Here is a 23,016-nt window from a genome sequence, read left to right as displayed (position 1 = left end):
AAGAAATTACATCATTTTTGAAAAGTAGACAAAACCATCTTTCCAAAAATATCAGATTTTCAAAAAATAGAGATGGGATACACAAGAAATGCTTGCCAGAGTAAAAAATAGAACTTCAAAATTTAACTACAAAAATAGGAAACTAAATTGCATCAAAATCAAAAAACTCTTACACCACTCTCTCTATCTCAGAACTAGCTTTCTGACATTTCTTTCGAATCAGAAAAAAACCTTCGTATGCTTAAGATATGTCCAAAAAGGTGCAAGTAGGTCAAAAAAGGAACCCTAGAGAGCCTGTAGGTGTGCTGATGTAGTCCTGATGTCACATTGACATTTGCATTTCAAGGCAAAAAAAATTGACGGCCACGGGGTTGTCGCAGAAAAAAAAGGCCACGTGGCAGAGGTTGACTAGGTAGTTGACGTGGAAAGGGCCACATGGCACCCCTAGCCATGTGTTAGTTGTACACTAGGCCAAAAATGCCACACGGGCTACTAAGTAGGTAGGGTTGCAGGAGGGTGGCGGTTGGTGGTGGTGGTGCTTGGATCTGGCAGTGCCGCATGGAGGGTGGAGGGTCAGCCGCATGGTAGTGGTCGCAGGGGTGGTCCACTAGTCGCGCGCGGGTGGCTGCTGGGCAAAGCGGCCCAAAAGCATTTTTAAAATTCTTTTTTAATATTTCTTCACAATAAATGCATTCGTACAGCCTCCTGGGGGGGCTAAAATATTTTTACAAATGCTCAAAAATGAAAAAAGACTAATTTTATATGGATCTTGATTGTAAATGGCCTTCCGGATCCAATGGCAGTGTCTGTTTAGGCCCAAAGTGCCCCAAAAAGTTGCTCTTCCTCCCAATTGAAGAAAAAAACCTCAAAAAAGTTGGGGTTTCTAGCTTCAAATCACGGCTTCAAAAATCCTTTGAACAAGAAGCAGCAGGGCAGCCCTAATACCATGTAGAAGTTGTGAAAACCAACTTCACAGATTGCCAAGATCACCTGCATGCAAATACCTTGCTGAAGAGAAACCAAAAAAGAAGGAAAAAGCAGAGCTTGGAAAATCTCAACAAGATGAGAGAGAAATTGTATTCCCAGATTGATTGAATTAATGCTTGAAAAAAGAATTACAAGAGTTCATCCTTAAAGGTGAACGAAAGCCCTAAAGCCTAAAAAAGCTAGGTTGCACAATATAATTAATATAAAATATTAATTATATGCACCTAAGAGATAGCTTAAGAAAACTAGAGTAATAGAAAACTTATTTAATTAAATCAAATTGATTTAATTAATAAGTATAAACAATTAATTACTCTAACATTATGTACTAATCTCTTCCTAAAAATGCTTTGCACAAGTCATTATTTCTAGTAAACAGTGTATCATCCACAAAGATTTCTGCCAGTACAATCTTCTTGTTTGGTCCTTCTTTGATATATAGTTTGCTATTATCATTTGTTCTTTGAAACCCAACCTTTATCAAGTAGTTATGAAGTCTTTCATACCACACTCTGGGAGTTTGCTTGAGACCATATAATGCTTTGTGCAATTTACAAACCCTATCCTTTTTGCTAGTATCTACAAAATCTTCTAGTTGTTCTATGTAAACTTCTTCTTCAAGAATTCCATTCAAGAATGCGGATTTCACATCCATTTGATAAACTTTGAAACCTTCATGTGTTGCATATGATAGTAAAGTTCTAACACCTTCTAATCTTCCAACGAGAGAAAAAGTTTTACCATATCCAGTACTTTCTTCTTGAGATTAAGCTTTACAAATTAACCTTCCTTTGTTTCTTCAAACTTTTCCACCTTCATTCAGCTTATGTCTAAAAACCCACTTTGTGCCAATCACATTCTTATACTTGGGTCTAGGAACAAGAGTCCAGGTTTTATTCCTCTCTATATGTTCTATTTATTCATTCATAGATTTAATCTAACTTTTATTATCCAAAGCATATTTAAAATTTCTAGGTTCAAATTCAGCAAAAAACATGTACCTTTCAATTTGTTTCTTGTCATTATACCATCATAGTTGTCTCCAATGATCTGATCAAGTGCATGGTGCCTTTTGACATATCTTGCTAATATAGGTACTTTGGATTTGGAGCTTGTTTTACATAGCCTGATATGATCTTCAAGTTCAAGTCTCGTAGTCTATGACTCGGGTCCTTCTGATGACTCAGGTTGCACTGATTGCAACTCAGTAGCTTCTGACAATGACTTGTGTCCTTCAGACTATGACTTGGGTTGGATTGGTTGTAACTCGATAGCTTCTGGAGATTTTGGGGACTCAAGAGATGAAGCTTCCTGTCTTCCAATTAGGTTTGGCAATGTATCAGGATCACAATACACAAATCTTTTGTTATCTTTAGGTTCTTTGCTACTTTCTTCTTCACTTTTTTTTTGAAAACTCATCAATTCTCACATGTGTACTTTCTATTATTTTATGAGTATTTAGATCCAAACAGTTGTATGCTTTACTTCTGCAAGAGTATCCTAGGAATATGCCTTCATCACCTTTGACATCAAATGTAATTTTCCTAGATTCTTTCAAGATATTACATTTTCTACCAAATACTTCAAGTAACTTACATTAGGTTTATAGACATACCATAGTTCATAAGGAGTTTGATTTGAGTCTTTCTTCAGCTATACTATGTTCAAGGTATGCACTGTAGTACTAATTGCTTCCTTCCAATATTTGATTGCAACATTCTTTTCTATCATCAAGGTTCTTGCACAATCCATGATGGATATGCTCCTTCTATCAACTATACCATTCTGATGTGGTGTACCAGGGGCTAATACTTGTCTCTTAATTCCTGTTTCAATGCAAAATTCATTGAACTCGTTAAAAATGAATTCACGACCTAGATAACTGATCTCAAAAAATTCAACTTCTTTCTAGTTTCTTTTTCTACTATTGCCAAATACCATTTAAATTTTTGAAATGCTTTAGACTTCTCTTTTAGATACATTATAGTCACCATTCTAGAATAATCATAAAAAAAGAAGAAAAAACTTATCTCCAATGTAGCTCTCTATTCACATAGGTCCACAAAGGTTTGTATTAACCAACTCCAAGACTTTTTCTAAATGATAGTTCTTGCTTTTGAAACTAGTCTTTCCCATCTTACCAATTTGACAATTTTTGCATAGGCCCATATCAGGTTTTCTCAAACTAGGAATACCTCTTACTCTTCTATTTTTTCTTATCTTGACTAGATTGTCAAAGTTCAAATGACACAGCCTTTTATGCCATAACCATCTTTCTTCTACTTGATAAATAAATAATAAACTTTCACTGAGATCAAGGTAGAATAGATTACCTTTAGGTTGATTACTAGACCCAACTAGATTTCCTTTTCCATCTAGCAGCTTCGCCTTCCCATTCATGAATTCTACCTTGAATCCAATGTTATTCAACTATGCCACACTCAGTGGATTATGCTTTAGTCCTTCCACCCAATAGGCATTGTCACATATGAGTTCATTTGTTAGTGAGATACAACCTTTTCCCTTTATGCAACAAGGTTCGTTATTTCCAAATCTAACACTTCCACCATCATAGTATTCCATATGTTCAAAATTTGATTTGTTACGAGTCATATGGTAAGAGAAACCACTATCAATAATCCATGTATCATTTTTACTATCATGAGAAATAAGTTCCATTTTATCTGAATCATCATCTAATTCATCTTTTATAGCTATATATACCATTTCGTCATTATCACTGCTATCAGAATCTTTAGCCATAAAACAAAATTTCTTACCTTTGTTCTTGTACTCCTTGTAGCTCTTGATTTCCTTCTTTCCTTTGAACTTACTTCTTTTCTTTTCATCTTTGCTTTCTTTGTTGGGACATCTTGCAATGATGTGACCAACTTCTTCACATAAAAAATAGATTAGAGGAATCTTACCTTTTACTTTCCTTTGCCTTTGGAATATTTCCTTACAAGTAGGGCTTCAACAACTTCAAGATAATTGTCTGAAATTTCTTCCTCTTCTTCACTTTCTGATTGTTTGGCTTTTGATTTTCCACCTTTTTTCTTGAGTGAAATCTTTACATCAAATGAAGACTCAATACCTTTGGAACTGGGGACATAGTTATCATAGTTATCCAACTCAAAAGCTATCAATCTTCCCAATAGAGCATCCAGATTTATCTTATTATTTGGATCACATCTCATCTCTTGAATAGAAGAAAATCTAATTGCATAGATAAGAAGAAGGGTTTTGAGTACCTTTCTTACAACTATTTTGTCATCAATGTCTCCTTTAGATGCTTTGCTTGCACTCACACTTGCTTTGATTCACTCAACATACTTTGTAATGTTCTCATCTTCTCTCATCTTCCTTTGATCAAACTAGCCTCTAAGAATTTTTTCTTTGGCTCTCCTTACATTTTCATTACATCCATAGATGTCTTTCAATTTGGTTCACATTTCATGAGTAGTAGTGTAACTTTTGACCTCATCAAATTCAGCATAATTAAGAGCAAAAGCAATGTCAATCATCATGATGTTATGATTAAATTCTTTTCAGAAATCTCTTTAATTATCAATGTTCCAATAGGGATCCTGTATTCATTATCAAGATATTTATAGCCTAAATCATTGATAGTTTCCAAGTGTAACATCATAAGTCCTTGTCATGCTGCAAAGTTGTCTCTATTCAACTTGGGAATCCCTCTTCTATAAGACATCCTAATCTTCAGCTTAGGTCCTTGAAACTTCTTTGCAAGCATGAAAAGCTCTAATACCAATTGTTGGAAATATAAGAGGAGTAACTGAGAGGGGAGGGTTGAATCATTTACCACAAAAATAAATCCTAGATCCCTTAGATGTCGATACAAATCAAAACATAAATTTTAAATAAACTATTACTTGGCAAACACATAGGCACTCGGTTAACACCAGCAAATATTGTAGCTTGACAAGTACTGAGAATCAATTATAACTTGGCAATAAATGAATATACTAATCTTAATGTGATTAACCTTAAATTTAACTTAGTTGTATACACATAAAATAAATAGCATGAACACAAGTAACACCAAGATTTAACGTGGAAACCCAATTTGGAAAAAACCACCAATTGCAACTAGTTGTTATTTTCACTCTTCTGAAGTGACATCTATTCGGAGCTAACCTTGTCAAAGGTTACAAAATACACCGTTAGGTGTGACCCTATTAGAGGATTTAATCAACTTGTTAGGAGTGGCCTTGTTAGAGGTCTTTAGACACTTCAATCTTGAAATGCCACCTTGTTAGAGGATTTACAAATAGTTTTTAAGCCAACACTGTTAAGAGATTTAGATCACTACTACAATGGTTAGAAAGTAATAGTGAGATGACTTGATTTTTGATGCAACTAAATTGCTAATTACAAATCTCAATTCTAGCTTTTATACTTGATCCTTCTCGATCAAATGTATCTTTGTAGTTCGACAAAGATATTCTTCTTATCCTTCAAATTATCTTCCTGTTTGCATCTTTGCATCTTCAATTACTTGCACACATTCAATCCTCAACTTGACCTTATATTTATATCTTACACATTATCAAGTCAACTTGAATACATCTTAGAATACTTAATATTCATCCTCTCAGTTGGCTAGAATCAACTAACAAATTTATTTAACTCAATATGCCAAAACAAGAAAATCTTTCATTAGCTGACCTTGCTCAATAGACACTAACCAAAATAGATTTTCCTTCCTTAACCAAGTGAGCTTAGTTAACACTAGTTTTCATTCCAATTTGCTTTGTCTCTCGAGTGAACTCAGTGGACACTACCTTTTTTGAATTCTCCTTGGTAATCAAGTGAGATTGGTTAACAATCATTACCTTCCAACTCTCCTTTATCTCCCAAGTGAACTCAATAGCCACTAACTTGTAAACTTAGCATACACAGGAATGCTTGATAGACATAGGGAATTTTCTTCATCGCTCGAGTGAGCTTGACATACACTGACTGGAAATGATATGAAATTTTGTGTAACATCAAAGATAATACAAAATTAACCAATTGTTTTCAACGAGAAGAAGGGGAACAAAAGATGGCTAGATCCATTGAATCTATTGAATCTAATCATAACCCTAAGATTCACAGTTATGCTTAAGCAGAAAAAGATCTAAGCTACCTATTTAAGGAGACATATGATAAGGTTTATGTTGGTTGTTGGACAAGAATTTGTGGACAAGAGGATGGAATACTTGAAAAGGAGAAGCATGAATTTTGTGATGTGGGAGATTTCTTGAAGAGCTGCCAAGAAGATTTGAGTTGTTGAGAGTGATGAGGTCTAGTCAATAAACCAAAACTTAGCTAAAAGTAGATCTAAATTTGCAAAGTGAGTTGTGGGAAAATGAACCAAGTTGTGGTGCCAAAAAGATGACACACATCTTTTTATAAAAAAAAATTCAATAGTGCATGCACGATTTTTAAATCTATTATTTATGGGCTACAACCTGCAACCCATCTCATTTTATTTGTTTCCTCTTGCTAGTTGCCTTCTTTTCCCCTAAAAATGCACACAAATTTTGTAGAAGGTCCAATATTTTCTCTCTCTCCTCAAAATGCCTCCTTCTCACTAGAGATCAAGATCAGGATCATCAAGTATGTTTTCTACTCTTGTTTTTGCATTGTTTTGTATATTTTTTTAGTTTTGCTTCAAGTTTGTTTATTTATTTAAAATGCAATAGGATTCTTATCAGGAAATGTGAATAATCAAACACCAAATCCCTAGCCCGATCAACAAAATCAAAATGAAAGCCCTCCACAAGATCTAAATGAAAACCCTCGTGAGGAAGAGCAAGAACCTCCATTGATTGAAAGACCTCCTCCTAGCACCCAAGAAAATATAATGAATGAAATAGAAAGAGGGAAAAATGAATTTGAAGCAATCATTGGTAGGTTAAAAGCTTATGGGAAAACTAATCCTATGAGAGCATAATTGGCATCCTCCCTTGAGTCCATTATGAGCCATGTAGCTTTTGTTAGTGGTCAGTCATATATTTGTAATGTTAAGAGAGAATAACAAACAAAATATTATGAAAAAAAATTATCCTATAAAGATATTAAAAAAAGGACATAATTAAAGGTGATATATGCGCATTTTTTAAAAAGATAGGAGAACAAGACATTGTTAAAACTATAACTAAAAGGTTCCTCATCCATTGCCGCATCCATGATGATATTAGAAATAACTTTTGGAATAGATGGTAGATATTCTTTGATGCCCCTCCCTACAATAATCATGAGGTTCCAATATATTTCTTAAAGAAATTGTATTGTGAATTTTTCCTCAGAGAGATCCCTAATTATTTTGACATATTAGATTCTTAGCATAGAGGTGGGGGGTTGTCATTTGAGAGTTTGAGGGCACATTGTGACACTAATGCAGATAGGGAACCTATTATCAAGCCACATAGTGAGCATGTCATTATTCCTTTAGTTATGAAGGAACATGTAGAGACCAATACTCTAGGGACTATTAATGCTTTGACACAAACCCTCATTCATTGTTCCAGTCCATTAGTTGAGGAGGAGCTTTCTTTGCATCACAGTCACATGTGAATGTCATGTGGATCCTTATGCACATTTGGCTATCATGTTGGAGACACTGTGGATGATGGGCTAGTCAGTGATGACTTCCTGAATGAGACATTTGACATTGACACACAAGTAAATTACAATTATAATAAACTAATTTGATTACATTTCGTATGTATAATGAATGACTAATAAATTAACATGTCTTGACATTGTTCAAAATTTAGGGTAAGAGTGTTGATGGCCCTAGTACAGATTCCCTAGCCCCATTTTTTATCTTGTTGACAAGTCAACAAGTATGTATCAATTTAATAATTTAAACTAATACATATTTTTATTAAGTAATCATTTGGAGGATTGAAATTTTTTTTTAATCCATGTGCATTCATACTCTACTCTACCATCAACATTCACAAGGGACTCTAAGCCTAGGCATGTACAAGCTTCATAGAGGTACATTTATTTCATGTTAATTTAATTCATTTGATTATATTAAACATGTAAATTTTATTATATGTTTTTTAGTTAACGTCAGAGACTCCTCCTCATCTTCACCATTCCATTGATCATGGAGTTTCTGCCACGATGGCTAGTTCAGAGCCATTGAGCGAGGTATGAAAGAGATATCATAGTTTTAGTTGTTACTTATAATAGTTAATATTGAATTTCAAATGGTATTTATAAGTATGATCAAGTGATTATATTGATTGAGTTATTGTAGGGCCTTGTTATTCCTGATCATCCACGAGCCTTTGAGGTAGATGTACAGAGTGACTATTTGATGGCAATAAGAAAATAATTAATTTTATGTGTATATGTATTTGATTTCAATGTATAATAATTATTGATTCATATATACTTTGTTTGTATCAACTCCATTTAGAGAGGAGCCTAAACAAGATGGTGAGCAAGTGTGTGAGGGAGACCCCATCATACCCATCATCTCCCTCCACACAATGACCAAAGACCTTTAGGGATTTGTTTCCTTCCCTTTGTAGGAAGGAGAAGATATAGGGATGGACACATTTATATACATTAGAGAAAATATATATTAGATTTTATGTATATATGACATTTTATATTTGATATATGACATATATTTGATGCATAACATTATTAGACTTACAACTTTGATGCATTTATTTTTTCATGTATGACATCATTAGTTATCACAATATATATCTTGTTTTTCTTGTATACATTTTAAGTAATTCATATATTTTATTTTAATGTAATTTTCATCCAAAATAAGGGTAGGAATCATTATAATAAGCTTTGATAGTATCTTTTGTTATGTGAATAAGGCTATGATATTAATTTGTATTTAGATTTTACAAGTTACGAGTACTTTTGATTATGAGTAACTTATTTGGAGTTTTTGTTGGGATGAGAACAATGAAACTTGAATTCTTATTATTGTTATGTTATAAATAGTATTCCACCAATATAATTGAGATAGGGCAGGGGGCTGAATTAGTTATACAAGAATCTAAAACATTTAACCTTCTAAACAATCTTAACAAATCAATCAAAGTAAATTGTAACCATAAAGAGATGCGCATACACAATTATACCAGATATGTTGATTAGGGAAACCCTTGATCAAAGGGAAAACCCCAGTGGGAATGATGCCCACAAAATGATGTACTAATATGAGTATTCCTTGTTAGAGGATGAACCCTATTAGAATTCTATTACAATACTTAGTACAAAGAGTCCCTGTTAGGAGACCTTGAATCCTTGTTAGGAGATTCCAACCCTATTAGGATTTGTAGAAGGCAACTAAAACCACTGTCCAAATAGCTTCAGGATTAGATCAACGAACCCACTTTCCAATTGATCTTGGTACAATTCCTTCCTAAATAATAGATGTGAGATGACCTTTTGCTTCTTCCTCTATCCAGTATGTTAGACTTCTTCACCTTCAGATCATGCAATCAGATCTAGAACTTAGTATCCATCAACATTAACCCTTAAGTTCACTTACACGCATTAACAAATCACTCTACTTTCTTGCTTCACAATTCACAATTCTTTTCTACTTCTCAGTCTCAATCTTGATATCTAAAACTTGGAAAACATCTTTCCTTTATACCACACTCAATATTAAACCCTTGAGTTGCCTTTACATTTTATCATATGTTAACTAAATCAAATGCACATTTAATTAATATTGTCAGCTCATAGTTATAGCCAAAATTTCACATGTGCAACTTTTGTACCTGCACACTTCTTGGCATCATTAGTGGTTAGTATACTACCTTCAATTAAGTGCATAACCCTTCATTCCAAATACAATGCATTGTATCGATTATACAATAGAAACTATTTTCCTACTGCTCTATTTCCATGCGGTTCTCTATAAATCATTAATATTTTTTGTACTATGTTGATTTAGGTTTTGCACACTTTCCCATGTGTCCAATACATATTTTAGTATGTGCTAGTAACTTTGCATAAGTAGATACGTAATGTAATGTCCTTAATACAAAAAATCATAGTCTACTGCTCTATCAATCTTAACAAACTCGTTACTATGTTGTCATCAATGACAAACATAGTCATAAAAATGTTCTGAAATTCTCCCCTATAGCATCAACATTCATGCTTAGAATCGCCCCCTTTGGCATTGATGAAAACATAGATGAAAAACATCTAGTTCCAAGAATACCAATAAGTCTCTTTGTCAATTAGATCTTGCTTCATGAAAATCATTTATTGCAACACTTTTCCCCCATAGTACAGACTCTCTCCAATGTTTTTCATTTCTCTCTCTCCCCATTGATGTCAATGTCAATGATAGTACATAAATGGTTCAATTATTTGAACATACAATAATCTATTAGCATGACCACAAGCCGGTTTGTTGCATTACAACTTTGGATATATCTCTATAAACAATGCAAGTGTTTAAAGACATTGTTGCATACCACTTACCTATTACCAAAAGTCCTTGACTGAATCTATCCATCACATATACTCCTCCATTGAGGAAGTATTAGCACTCAGTCTAGTCTAACAATGGTGTTATATACCTTGGACTGATGCACTTTTGCATCTTCTATTCTAAACTAGGCAGGGGCATAAGCATACCTCTCAAGTACTCAAATCTATCCTTTGGTAAGCCCTTTGTGAAAATGTCTACAATCTATTCCTTAGTATTAATGTACTCCAGTCTTATTTCATTTTTAGCAACTTTCTCTCTCAACACATGATATTTTAGGGCAATGTGTTTAGTCTTAGAATGCAAAACAAGATTCTTAGACATGTTAAGTGTACTTGTATTATCACAAAAAATAATAATAGGTTCTCTGAATGTAATTCCAATATCCTTCATCGTCTACTTCATCCATATGACTTGATTATAGTTGTTTTCTGCCGCAACATATTTTGCCTCTACAGTACTTTGTGAGGTACAATCTTGCTTCTTACTAAGCTAGGAAACTAATCTTCCTCCAAGGAAGAATAATTCTCCAATAGTGTTTTTTTTGTCAGCCCAATCTTTGGCCCAATCAACATTTGTATAAGTGCAAAGAGTGAAATCATTTCTTTTTTGATACCAAATTCCATAATCTGATGTCCCCTTTTAGATATCTAAATATCCTCTTTACTACTACATAGTGATATTCTTTAGGGTTAGCTCAAAATCTTTCCACAATTCCAATTGCATTAGCTATATTTGGTCTGCTATGAATCAGATACTGCAATCCTCCAACCATAGAATTGTACTTCTTCTATTCAACAGTATGTGTCTCATCCTTGCTTGATAATTTGTGACCAGTTACCATAGGAGTTCCAATAGGTTTAAAATCTTCTAGACTAAATCTTTTCAGAAAGTCTTTTAAATAATTTGTTTGAGAAATAAAGCCTTCTTTGTTTTGAACAATTTGTAATCCTAAGAAAAATTTCATTTCTCCTATCATGCTCATTTCAAACTCATTCTTCATGTCTTCTGAGAATTTTTTTGCTAGCTTCATCATTTCCTCCAAAAATGATGTCATCAACAAATATAATGATTATTAACAAACCATTTTCTATTTCTTTTAAGTACAAGTTACTATTTGTTGTTCCTTTAGCAAATCCAAGCTTTGCTTAGTATTTATCCAATCTTGCATATCAGGTTCTAGGTGCTTGCTTTAATCCATACAAGGCTTTCTTTAATTTGCAAACCATATCCTTCTCTTTTGTCAAAGGAAAACCTTCTGGTTGCTCAATATAAACTTCTTCTTCAAGTTCTCCATTCAAGAATGTTGACTTAACACCCATCTGATATACCTGAAAATTCTTATTTGCTACATATTCCAGGAACATTCTGACTGCTTCCATCCTTGCTACAAGTGAATGTGTTTCCTTATAATCAGTTCCTTCTTGTTGAGAGTAGCCTTTGCATACAAGTCTTGCTTTATTCCTTATTACTTCTCCTTGTTCATTCATTTTTTTTTCTGAATACCCATTTTGTGCCAATCATATTTTTGTCCTTTGGTCTAGAAACTAATTTCCATGTCTCATTTTTTATTATCTATTGAAGTTCCTCCTCAATTACTTTTATCCAATGATCATCTTTGGTTGCTTCGTTTGCACTCTTTGGTTCTAGTTGAGATATTAGACATAGTTCTTCATTCATTTTGCTTCTTGTTATTACTTCCATTTCTTTACTTCCTATTATGTGATCAGTAGGATGCTTTCTTATCAAATTCCTATTTTGGGTAGAGTTGTTGCTTGAACTCTTATTTCAAGTGTTGTGTAAGCTTTTTTCTTCTCTTACTACTTTAGTTTGCACATTATTCTGCAAATCATTGTTAGTTTGGAGAAATAGTTCATTGCCTATGTTGGTCATCCTAGAATAATCATCTCCATCAGAGTTATAATCCATCATCTTTTCCTTAGTGCCAAACTTTTCATCAATTTTAACATTTGTGCACTCTAGTATAGTTTTTGTTCTATAGTGTAAACATCTATAAGCTTTAATTTTTGATGAATAGCCAAGAAACATACCTTCATCACTCCTTGGATCAAACTTACCGATATCATCATCTCTTTTGATGTAACATTTGCTTCCAAATATCCTAAAGTATTTGACTAATGGTGAGTGACCAAACCATAGCTCATAGGGGTTTTTGTCCATACCTTTCCTAATCTGCACTCTATTCAATATGTATACTACTGTATTGATTACTTCTGTCCAAAATGTTTTGGGTACGTCATTCTCGAATAACATAGTTCTTACTACTTCAACAATTGATTTGTTTCTTCTTTAAACAATCCCATTCTGCTAAGGTGTATGGGGTGAAGATAGTTGTCTCTTGATTCCATTATCTTCACAATAAATATTGAATTCTCTAGAAGTGAATTCTCCTCCTCTATCAGATCTTAGGCTCTTGATTTTAACTCTAGATTGATTGTCAACTTTATTCTTAAATATCTTGAATTTCTCAAATGCCTCTTCATTTCTTTAAGAAAAGCTACCCACATCATTCTAATAAAATCATAAAGTACCTTTCTCCATAGAATCCTCTTGTTTTTTCAAGACTACTCAGATCTATATGAAACAATTCTAGCTTTTGTGTAGTATAAAATTGCTTGCAAGGAAATGAGACTCTTTTCTGCTTAGCCAAGATACATTCATTAAAAATAATGTTAGTGGGTTTAGTGATCTTAGGTAAATCTCTCATAGCAAATGTATTACTAGCTTTCACTATGTTATCAAAGTTAATGTGACAAAATCTTCTATGCCATAACCAACTATTGTCAATATTAGCTACCAAACATGCTATTTTAGTGGAGTTTGACTTAAATACATTATCTTTGGTTCTTGTGCCAGTACCAAGTAGTTTTCCTTCCTTTTTTTGATAATTCATGTGTCATTACCAAACTACAATTGGTAACCTTTGTCCATAAGCTATCCAACACTGAATAGATTATGATTCAGTCCATCAACAAAATAAATGTCATCAGTGTATGTTTTACCATCTAGTGTGATAGATACAATTCTTATAATTTGATAGGCTGCATTGTTCCCTATTTTGAAAATCTCTCCATCATGGAATCTGAATTTGACAAATTTTCTCATATCACTAGTAATGTGATGTGAACAACCACTATCAATAATCCAATCTTTCTTTTCAACTTGTGAGATCAGCACACTTTCTTCTCTAATTTCTCTATCAAGATCATCCTCCTTTATAGCTACGAATCCTCAGTCATCTTCACTCAAGTTTTGATTAGATTCTTTTTCCTCTTCTTCTTCATTAGCATATAAATAATTTCTATGTCTTCTAGACTTGAATCTTCCCTTATGCTTTCTTTCTCTTTTAGGACACTTCGATGCATAATGACCATATTCATTATATGTCCAACATTTAAAGATATTCTTACCATGTTTTTCTCTTTCCACAAGAAGAGCCACTCCTTCTTGGATATTTTCCTCAATAGACTTGCTACTACTAGCAATATCTCCTTGTTCTTTTGTATTCTTTGCTAGACCAAGTTTGATATTCAGTGCACTAAATGTTGTCTCAACCTTTGCTAATTCTCTAGATTCTTTCAAATCAAATTCTAAAGCTTCCAATCTACCAAAAAATGTGTCTCTGGTGAGATTAGTAGTATTGGATATCATTAGCTGAATCATTTGTGTTACTATCTTGAAAGGTGGTGTTAGACTTTTCAAGATCTTCCATATCACTTTATCATCAGATTTCATTCCATCAAGAGATGTGATTCCTTCAACAATCTCATATATTCTACCAACATAGCTTCTTACAAATTCATCTTCCATCATTTTAGCATCTTGGAATGCGCAATAAAAAATTTTCAATCTAACCCTTTTTGCATGTGTATCACCCTCATAATTAGCCTCTAAAGTTTTCCAAATTTCATTAGATGTTTTGTGTTGTTTTACTTGACTGTACTCATCTTCAGGTAGAGCTAACAATATTGCTTCTCTTGCCCTTATGTTGCACATAAATACTTCTCTCTATTCCTTGGTGTGGATTTCAAGATTGTTTTCTTTTGAAATGTTCTTAGATGCCTTGGTTACAAACCAATATCCTAGACCCATGCACAAGAGACGAGTCTTCATTTTATCCTTCCAACTGGCATAGTTTGTGCCATCAAATCTAGGACTTTCCTTCTTGAACAAATTCACCATGGATCTCCCAAAGTTGTTAAACTTCCCTTCAAGGACCTAAGGCTCTGATACCAATTGTTAGAAATTTAGTAGTGAATCAATTATATAAGAATCTAAAACATTTAACCTCTTAAACGATCTTAACCATTCAATCAAAGTAAACTATAACCATAAAGAGATGCGCATACATAATTACATCAGATATATTGACTAGGGAAACCATTGATTAAAGGGAAAACCTCGGTGGGAATGATGCCCACAAAATGATGCACTAATATGAATATTCCTTTTTAGAGGATGGACCTTGTTAGGAGTCTATTACAATTCTTAGTACAAAGAGTCCCTATTAGGAGACCTTGAATCCTTGTTATGAGATTCCAACCTTGTTAGGAGTTGTAGAAGGTAGCTCAACCCACTATCCAAATAGATTTAGGATCAGATCAACAAACCCACTATCTAATTGATCTTGGTACAATTCCTTTCTGAATAATAAATGTGAGACAATATTTCACTTCTTCCTCTATCTAGTACATCAGACTTCTTCACCTTCAGATCATGCAATCAGATCTAGAACTTAGTATCCATCAACAGTAACCCTTAAGGTCACTTACATGCATTAGCAAATCACTCTGCTCTATTGCTTCACAATTCACAATTCAAAATTCTTCTCTACTTCTCAATCTCAATGTTGATATCTAAAAATCAAAAAACATCTTTAATTTATACCATACTCAATATTAAGCCCTTGAGTCAGCTTCATATTTTATCATATGTTAATTAAATGAAATGCACGTTTAATTAATGTTGTTAGCTCACAGTTATACCCAAAATTTCACATGTGTGACTTCCATACTTGTGCACTCATTGACATCATAAGTGGTTAGTGTACTACCTTCAGTTAACTGCACAACCCTTCATTCCAAATACAAAGTACTATATTGACTATACAATAGAAACTATTTTCCCAATGCTCTGTTTCGATGTGGTTCTCTGTAAATCATTTTTATTTTCCATACTTTGTCGATTTAGGTTCTATGCACTTTCTCATGTGTCCAATACATACTGTAGTATGTGTTGGTAACTACACATAAGCATATATGTAATGCAATGTCCTTAATATAAAGTACAAGCTCATTGCTATGTTGTCATCAATGAAAAACATGATCATAGAAATGTTCTACAATGCTCCCCCATAGCATCAGCATTCATGCTAACATGTTATACAATTGACATTGAAGTTTGACTCTTGAGTTGGCTGCATTATGTAAATGTCTAAGCTTGAATCTTAGTGTCATCATAAACATGCCAAGAGTTTATATATGCTTTATCTTCAGAACCCAAGAAGACTTGAAATAAAGTTTTTAATTTATTCATGAAATTTGACATCAATATTACTTTCTTATCCATCTCTTTGAGAGCTTCATTCATGGAAACACATTATAAATGCTCTTCTTATGATTACTATAGCTATAGTTGCATTTTTTCTTAGATATATTTTGTTTGTCATTATCCTAGTGTAGGGAACCTAAAAGCCCTTATTTTGGCTTTCTTTGTGTTGTTGTTGGTTTGAGACTTGTTGTGACTCTAGCCAAGTTAGGGCGGTGTATTGTTATGCTTAGATCAAGTTGGTTAAACTAAGCCTTGCTTAGGTGTGTGCAAGCTAATAGACACTAGGGGGGACACTAGGTGGTCAAAGTGGGCCTAAGTCCATACAAACCATTGGCAAGTGGGATATGACCCAACTAGGTCCTAAACAATGATTTTTCATCTTGTTCAAGTGTTTGGAACTCATAAAATGTAATTTTTGTTTGAAATGCTAAAAGTTGCTAAGTTGTCAAGAAGTTGCTCAAATGGGTCTAAGGGACAAAAGAGGCATATTGGTTACCAAGGGGCCACATTATGTATTATAGTCTTTAGAAGCTTGGGAGGCTCGCTAAATACCTCCTACTTTCTCATCGACATTTAATATGGTATTAAAGTCTCCTCCTAGAAGGATCAGATCATTCTTATGATTGTTAATGAATAAGATGATTTCTTCCCATAAGAAAATCTTTTCTATATTATAGGTTGGACCATATACATTAATGATAATAAATTGAAGGTTAGATTTAGTGCTTTTGACTCTACTACCTAACTAATTGTTATTGGATTTTCAACTTTATGAAGTAGCTTTCATAGGGTTCTATATGAAACCTAAACCTTCATAAGCCCCTCAAGATGTGTGTAAGATAGTGTTTCAGGTCCCTATATTCTTTTCTAAATTTTTTCTTTCGTCCATATTTAACTTAGTTTCTTGAATTAGTATGATTTCCGATTCAAAAAGTTTTAAATTTTGTTTTAGTAGTATTTTCTTGCTAGGGGCATTTAAGCCCCTAGAATTCCAAGTAGTGATTTGCATAGCTCCTTAGGAAGGCTCCTCCCGTTCCTTGATTTAAATAGTTGACTAATCTTTTGTTGTTCTCTAGCCTGACCATTTCCTTCTCTTAGTTCCTTGAGGAATTTTCTACCTCTTTTAGATTTCACCTTGCCATATTTAGGAGATTTAAGTCCTTGATTCATCTAGATGCCCAACTATTTTATATTCTTTTCTGTACTTAAGGAAATTTCAGATTGATTATCTTCTTTCCCTTCCTCTTCTTCACTTTCCATCTCCTATATTAATTGCTCTACTAAGTTTAGGTAGTCCTTTGTTACTCTGTCCTCTGTAGATGTATACCTTCTTAGCTTAATTTCCTCAAAATCTTTGGCTTGCATAATCTCTAGAAGTGCCTCAATTAGCTATAGAAAATCCTCATTTTTTTATTCACCTTAAATTTTTAATAAATCTCTTTTTAGATCTATGTAGGTATAGTTATCTCCTCCTAGTTCTAGAACTTTGTGAATCAAACTTTCCTTTTCTACTTCACTGCTCTTATAGATATTTTTAAAGACAAAGACTTCAATTAACTTCTTAGTTAAGGCTTCTAAATTATCTTCTTCCACTTTGTCTAGATGCAAATTTCCTAGCTCTTCCTCCCTGATCTAGTCTCTATGTAAGAAATCTTGAAAATCTTGTGTTAACTGTCTAATTGCTTTAGATTGATCTGTGTTCTCGATATAATTCCTGCCAAAATGAGCTACTTAGTCTAATTTTGGTAGTGGTGTTTGCCAAAATTTAGAACACCAGCTAATTGGCTCTTCGTTAGAAGTTGCTACTTCTTCCCCATTTTTTGTTATATTGTCTTGGGGAGGTTCCATCTTCTCATCTAAATTCATAGTTGTCCCTTTTTCTGGTTCTTCCCCATTAAATATTAAGAAATTTCTTCTTTCTTCTATTCTTCTAACTTCCAAATCCAATAGCTTTTTAGTTGGTCGTGTCTCCATTTTCCCTAACATGATTTTGCCTCTATGTTTGAAACACAACTTATTTTATTCTTTTTGGTTTCCTCTAAGTTGTCCATATCTTCCCTGCTAATGGTTGTCAATTCATATGGCTTTAAGTTAATCAAATCTTCCTAGAAATTTCTACTATCTATACAAAGATCTTTGGCACTATGATTCTCATCAATCCTCTATAGATTTGAAAGAGGATTTGTATCTATGCTTTCCCCAATACTTGCTTTTCCTTTGTTGGATCTTGGACATGCATATTCAAAAAGGTTTTAAAGGTCTAGAAGTTAAAAACACAAAAATTGCGGTGTGGTCATCAACTTTTAAAAGTTGCTCCATAACATTTTGTGCAACTTTTTAGTTATGACATTGCAATTTTATTTGTTCATGTAGTAGTTTTATTTTATCTTTTTTAATTGCCAAATCTCTCTCCCTTTCTTTTATTGTTTAAGTTATCAATTTTTTCCTTGGCATGATGATGATTTCTATATGTCAAATTATTCAAACATCTGAATTACTTACAATTTGTAAATAACAAATAATTAAAATACATATACAAATTACAATTATTTCAATGAATACAAAATATATATTAAACAACTTGTAATATTATAATGAATTGTTCATTCTTTTAAAATTTCTAACCATTTCCAAATAACAATTCATTCAAGCGTACAAATTTCAATGACTTCACTATATATTAAACAACTTGTCAAATTATAATGAAATTTGTCTCCATAAAAAATATATTTAAAAAGGACTACACTAACCTTTTCTATAGAAATAATTTTCAAAAACCATTCTAATGGTGTATCCAATGATTGAATTTGGTGTTTGCTAGCTTCCAATAGCATAAAACTTATATTTTTTGTCAGAGCAACATACCTAGCAACAAACAAAAAATAGAATATGGGTTAGTAGGGACCCAAATTTCCCTTGTAAACAATTTTTTGTGTTTTCATATAGTGTGTATGCACTATAGCATGGACACATTATAAAGCGTGAATGCACTATGTGAAATCTCTCTCTCTCTCTCTCTCTCTCTCTCCCATCCCCTACTCTCTCTCTCCCCCACCCTCTCCCATTCCCTACTCTCTCTCTCTCTCTATATATATATATATATATTCCACCCTCTCCCATCCCCTCCCTCTCTCCCTCTCTCCCTATCCCACCCTCTCACATCCCCTACTATCTCTCTCTCCCTCTCCCTCTCCCCTACTCTCTCTCTCTCTCTCTCTCTCTCTCTCTCTCTCTCTCTCTCTCTCAGAAAGTATACAAAAAATGAACAATTTGTCTTGTGTGCTCTTGTTCAACTTTCCTCATGGTTGAGCATTGATAAAATCAACTTACGTGATATTGTAGATCTCTGTGTTAGCTATATGACCATATTATTTATTTCAAATTTAGACTATTTAAACTCTTTCAATTATAATTTATTTTGAGTGTATGCCTATTTTATTTAAAAACCAACATGTACTAATTGGGGTGTAGATTTTAGTGTGTTCATTGAATTTCACAACTTAGTTTTTTAGAAACTAGACTCCATTCTATAGACTTTGGAAAAAGGAAGTTTTGATTTTAGATTAGTTGTCAATCATTTATAGGGGAAGCATAGAAATATTTAACATTTTTGGGATGTGTTCAAGTACAAAATTCATTTTAAAAAAATACACATTATAAAATTACCCAAAAAATTTGGGATAAACTACACGGTGTTAGGTAACTTTTGACTAGAGCAATTAAAGAATTTTAAAAAAAAAGTTAAAATTTTAGGGGGGCCACACTTTGCACTATGTTACATTTTTCTTAAAAAGTAGTACCACTTTCTATAGCCCCTTTATTTGAGGACCTAAAACTAAACCTTTTTGAAAAAAAATTAGTAGTTTAGAAACTAGATTGAAAAGACTACTAGACTTTTTAATGGTCATATCTTAAAATTTCAAGCGTAATTATCTTCAAATTCTCATCAAAGTTCAAAAATTATTGATTTCAAAAAAAGAGTGGCCACTTATACCCCCCTTTTGGTACCACAACTTGGTGCACTTACCCTTGTATGTTATTAGATCAAACCCACATTTTACTTTCTAATCGTTGTGGTAGTAGTAAAATCCTTTTGATTAAGGTTGACCTAACAGCCATTTGTAAATCCTTTAATAAGGTCACATTCTCAGGGAGTTTTCTAAAGTCCTATAATAAGGTCACTCCTAATAGGGTGATTAAATCCTTAAACAAGGTCACACCTAACAATGTGTTTTGTAACCTTTAATAGGGTTGGCTCCTTATAGAGCTTAGTTCAGAAGAGTGAAAAGTGGTAGCATGTTACTTGGTGGTTTTCCCAAATTGGGTTTCTATGTTAAATATGATGTTAAACATTTTTGTGAATGATTTTTTATGTGTTTATGCTACTTACTATATATTGTTTTTGAAATGTATTGTTAAATGTGCTATTATTATGAACTAGTTGACACATATTGAATAGAGACCTGAAATAAATTGAATATGTTGAACAATGATGAACAATTTTATTCGATATGATGTTCATAAGTTTGATTAAGTTTGTTTTAGTTGTTAAACATTGATTTTATACATCTAGACCTAAGGATAACTAATTCATCCCCCCTCTCAATTATTATAAATATTCCAATTGTATATGTAAATATAGGTTTTTCATCTACTTTTAAAAATATATTTGAGATGACATGTATAGAGATAGATACATAAAAAAGAAAGATTGGTCTTCAATGTATATTTTGTTTGTTATAATTTATATTTAATGTCAAACTTTTCAATAATTGATTATTTTTATCTTCCACCATGTTTCCCCTATCAAATCTATGCCATTTTAAAAAGTAATTATATATTCTTGAAGAGAACTCTCTCCTCTAGTGTGGTATATAATTTCTTTTTATATCTCCTTTTTTTTTTGAATGAGAATCTTCATAAATATAAACCTACTTATTAGAAATACATGTATGGTTGGCACTTGGATATTCTATTTATATGTTTTATTGATGCTAGGTTTTATCATTGATGACAACATATATTTTTGAGTTCATGATAGATAAAGATTTTATACATTACAAAGGATTATTGGTAAAAAAAAGTTGGCACATAATAGGTTAAGCTATGTGAGCTTAGAATTATTTTCATAGACGAGTATAGATCCTACATCTATGTTTTCTTATATATCTATTGAGTAATGGATGAGTTAGAGTACATTTGGTGAAAACTCATAGCAGACTAGTGTGCTGAAAATAATATCACAGATCTAGATGTTGAGAAATTGGATATATATTATCAATGATATGGAGTTAAGTTTAGCAAGATTGGATCATGGTTGAAGACATGTTCATGAAGCTAAATTCATGATATAAATTCTAAGATATCATTTCAAAGACATGTTTATGAAGCTAAGTGAATTAAGGTATGTGTTTTACTAGCAATCGTTTGTATTGGTGTAACGTGTTGATCGTAATTGTAGAATGTGTTAGTTATATTGTAGCATGTAGGAACCTTATTGTAATAATCTTAATGGCTCTTAATAAGGAGTCTATTACTTAGCAAGGTTCTATGTAATTAATTATTCATTGTGGAAGCTAAAATAGGATCACCCACTTAGTTATTTGAAAATGGTATAAAGGAAAGGCATTTTCCTTGCATGAAAGATATTACATATACTATGTTTTCAAAGGATGCAAGTTTGATTTTTGAATAATTTGAGAAGAGTAGAGTTTGGTTTAGTACATGGTATTGAGCTTCAAAGGAACTGTATTGTCAATTGAGTTGTAGTTTGGTCAATTAAGTGTTTTGCATATGTTATCTTGAAGTATTGATATTCATATTACTTGGATCAATTTAGATAGTGGATCTAGATGTTTCCTAATTACAATTAAATAGGGTTAGAACCTTAGAACAAGGTTTAAAGGTCTCCTAAAAGGGATTTTTCCTTTAATAGGGATTGTTGTACTCATTGTATTGTAATTAGCTCACAATGTCATCAAATCCTTTCATAAGGAACTTATATATTAGACACTATCTTGTGGGTACCATCCTTACTAGGATTTTCCCTCTGATTAAGGGGTTCCCTAGTCAAAATATTATTGTGTCATTACATGCATAGTTTATCTCTTTTTATGATTCATTATATTGGTTATTGAATTTGGAAATAATAAGTTGGATTTAAGTTTAATTTCTCACAACTAATTCACCTTCCTCCTCCTTTCAGTTGTGTGTGGACTCTACTTCTTAAAAAAATGTGTTAGAGCATTAGGCCCCTTTTGAAGGAAATCTTAGATACTTGAGGGGATCCAAGGAATATAGGAAGGAGAGTCCAAAATTTGATGAAGAGAACTATGACATTTGGAATGATAAGATGCAAACTTAGTTGATCTACATGTGAGTTGACTACTCATTGATTACAAAGAAACATGTTATTATGAATAAGTAAAGAGATATATTTTCATGTACATATGATGAAAACAAGATATTCCTATGTAATATGATTCCAAGAGAAGAACTGACCACTACACTTCCTGAATAAAAATTGTTGAGGTAAAGGGTTGTGATATTTCTCATAAATTTTGGACTAGATTAGAAATATTATATTAATGTGATGAATATACAAAGACACCAAGGTTGTAGAATTAGAAATCTAAGCTAGAAAGTTCCAAAATATAAGACATGAATCTATTAGGTAATATGTTTAAAAAATACACAGATTGCCATATGTATAAAGAGATCTAGAGGAATGATATCAGAAGATGAGGTATGCTACAAAATTATGACATTGCTTATGATAATAAGATATATTCTCTTGAAGAAGTTATTTGTCTTATAAAATATTTTAACATATAAACTTTAATTGGAATATTGTAAAATTTGGAGACTAGTAGATTAAGAGATATTTTACCTGGAGTTGAAACAACTTTCAAAGCTAGTGTACATAATGATAACAGGGTACTAACAAAATGTGT

The sequence above is a fragment of the Cupressus sempervirens genome, chromosome 5, assembly GCF_028749045.1.
Source record: "Cupressus sempervirens isolate cs-2001-9-10 chromosome 5, ASM2874904v1, whole genome shotgun sequence".
NCBI lineage: Eukaryota > Viridiplantae > Streptophyta > Pinopsida > Cupressales > Cupressaceae > Cupressus > Cupressus sempervirens.
Note: the sequence above shows the minus strand (reverse complement) of the source record.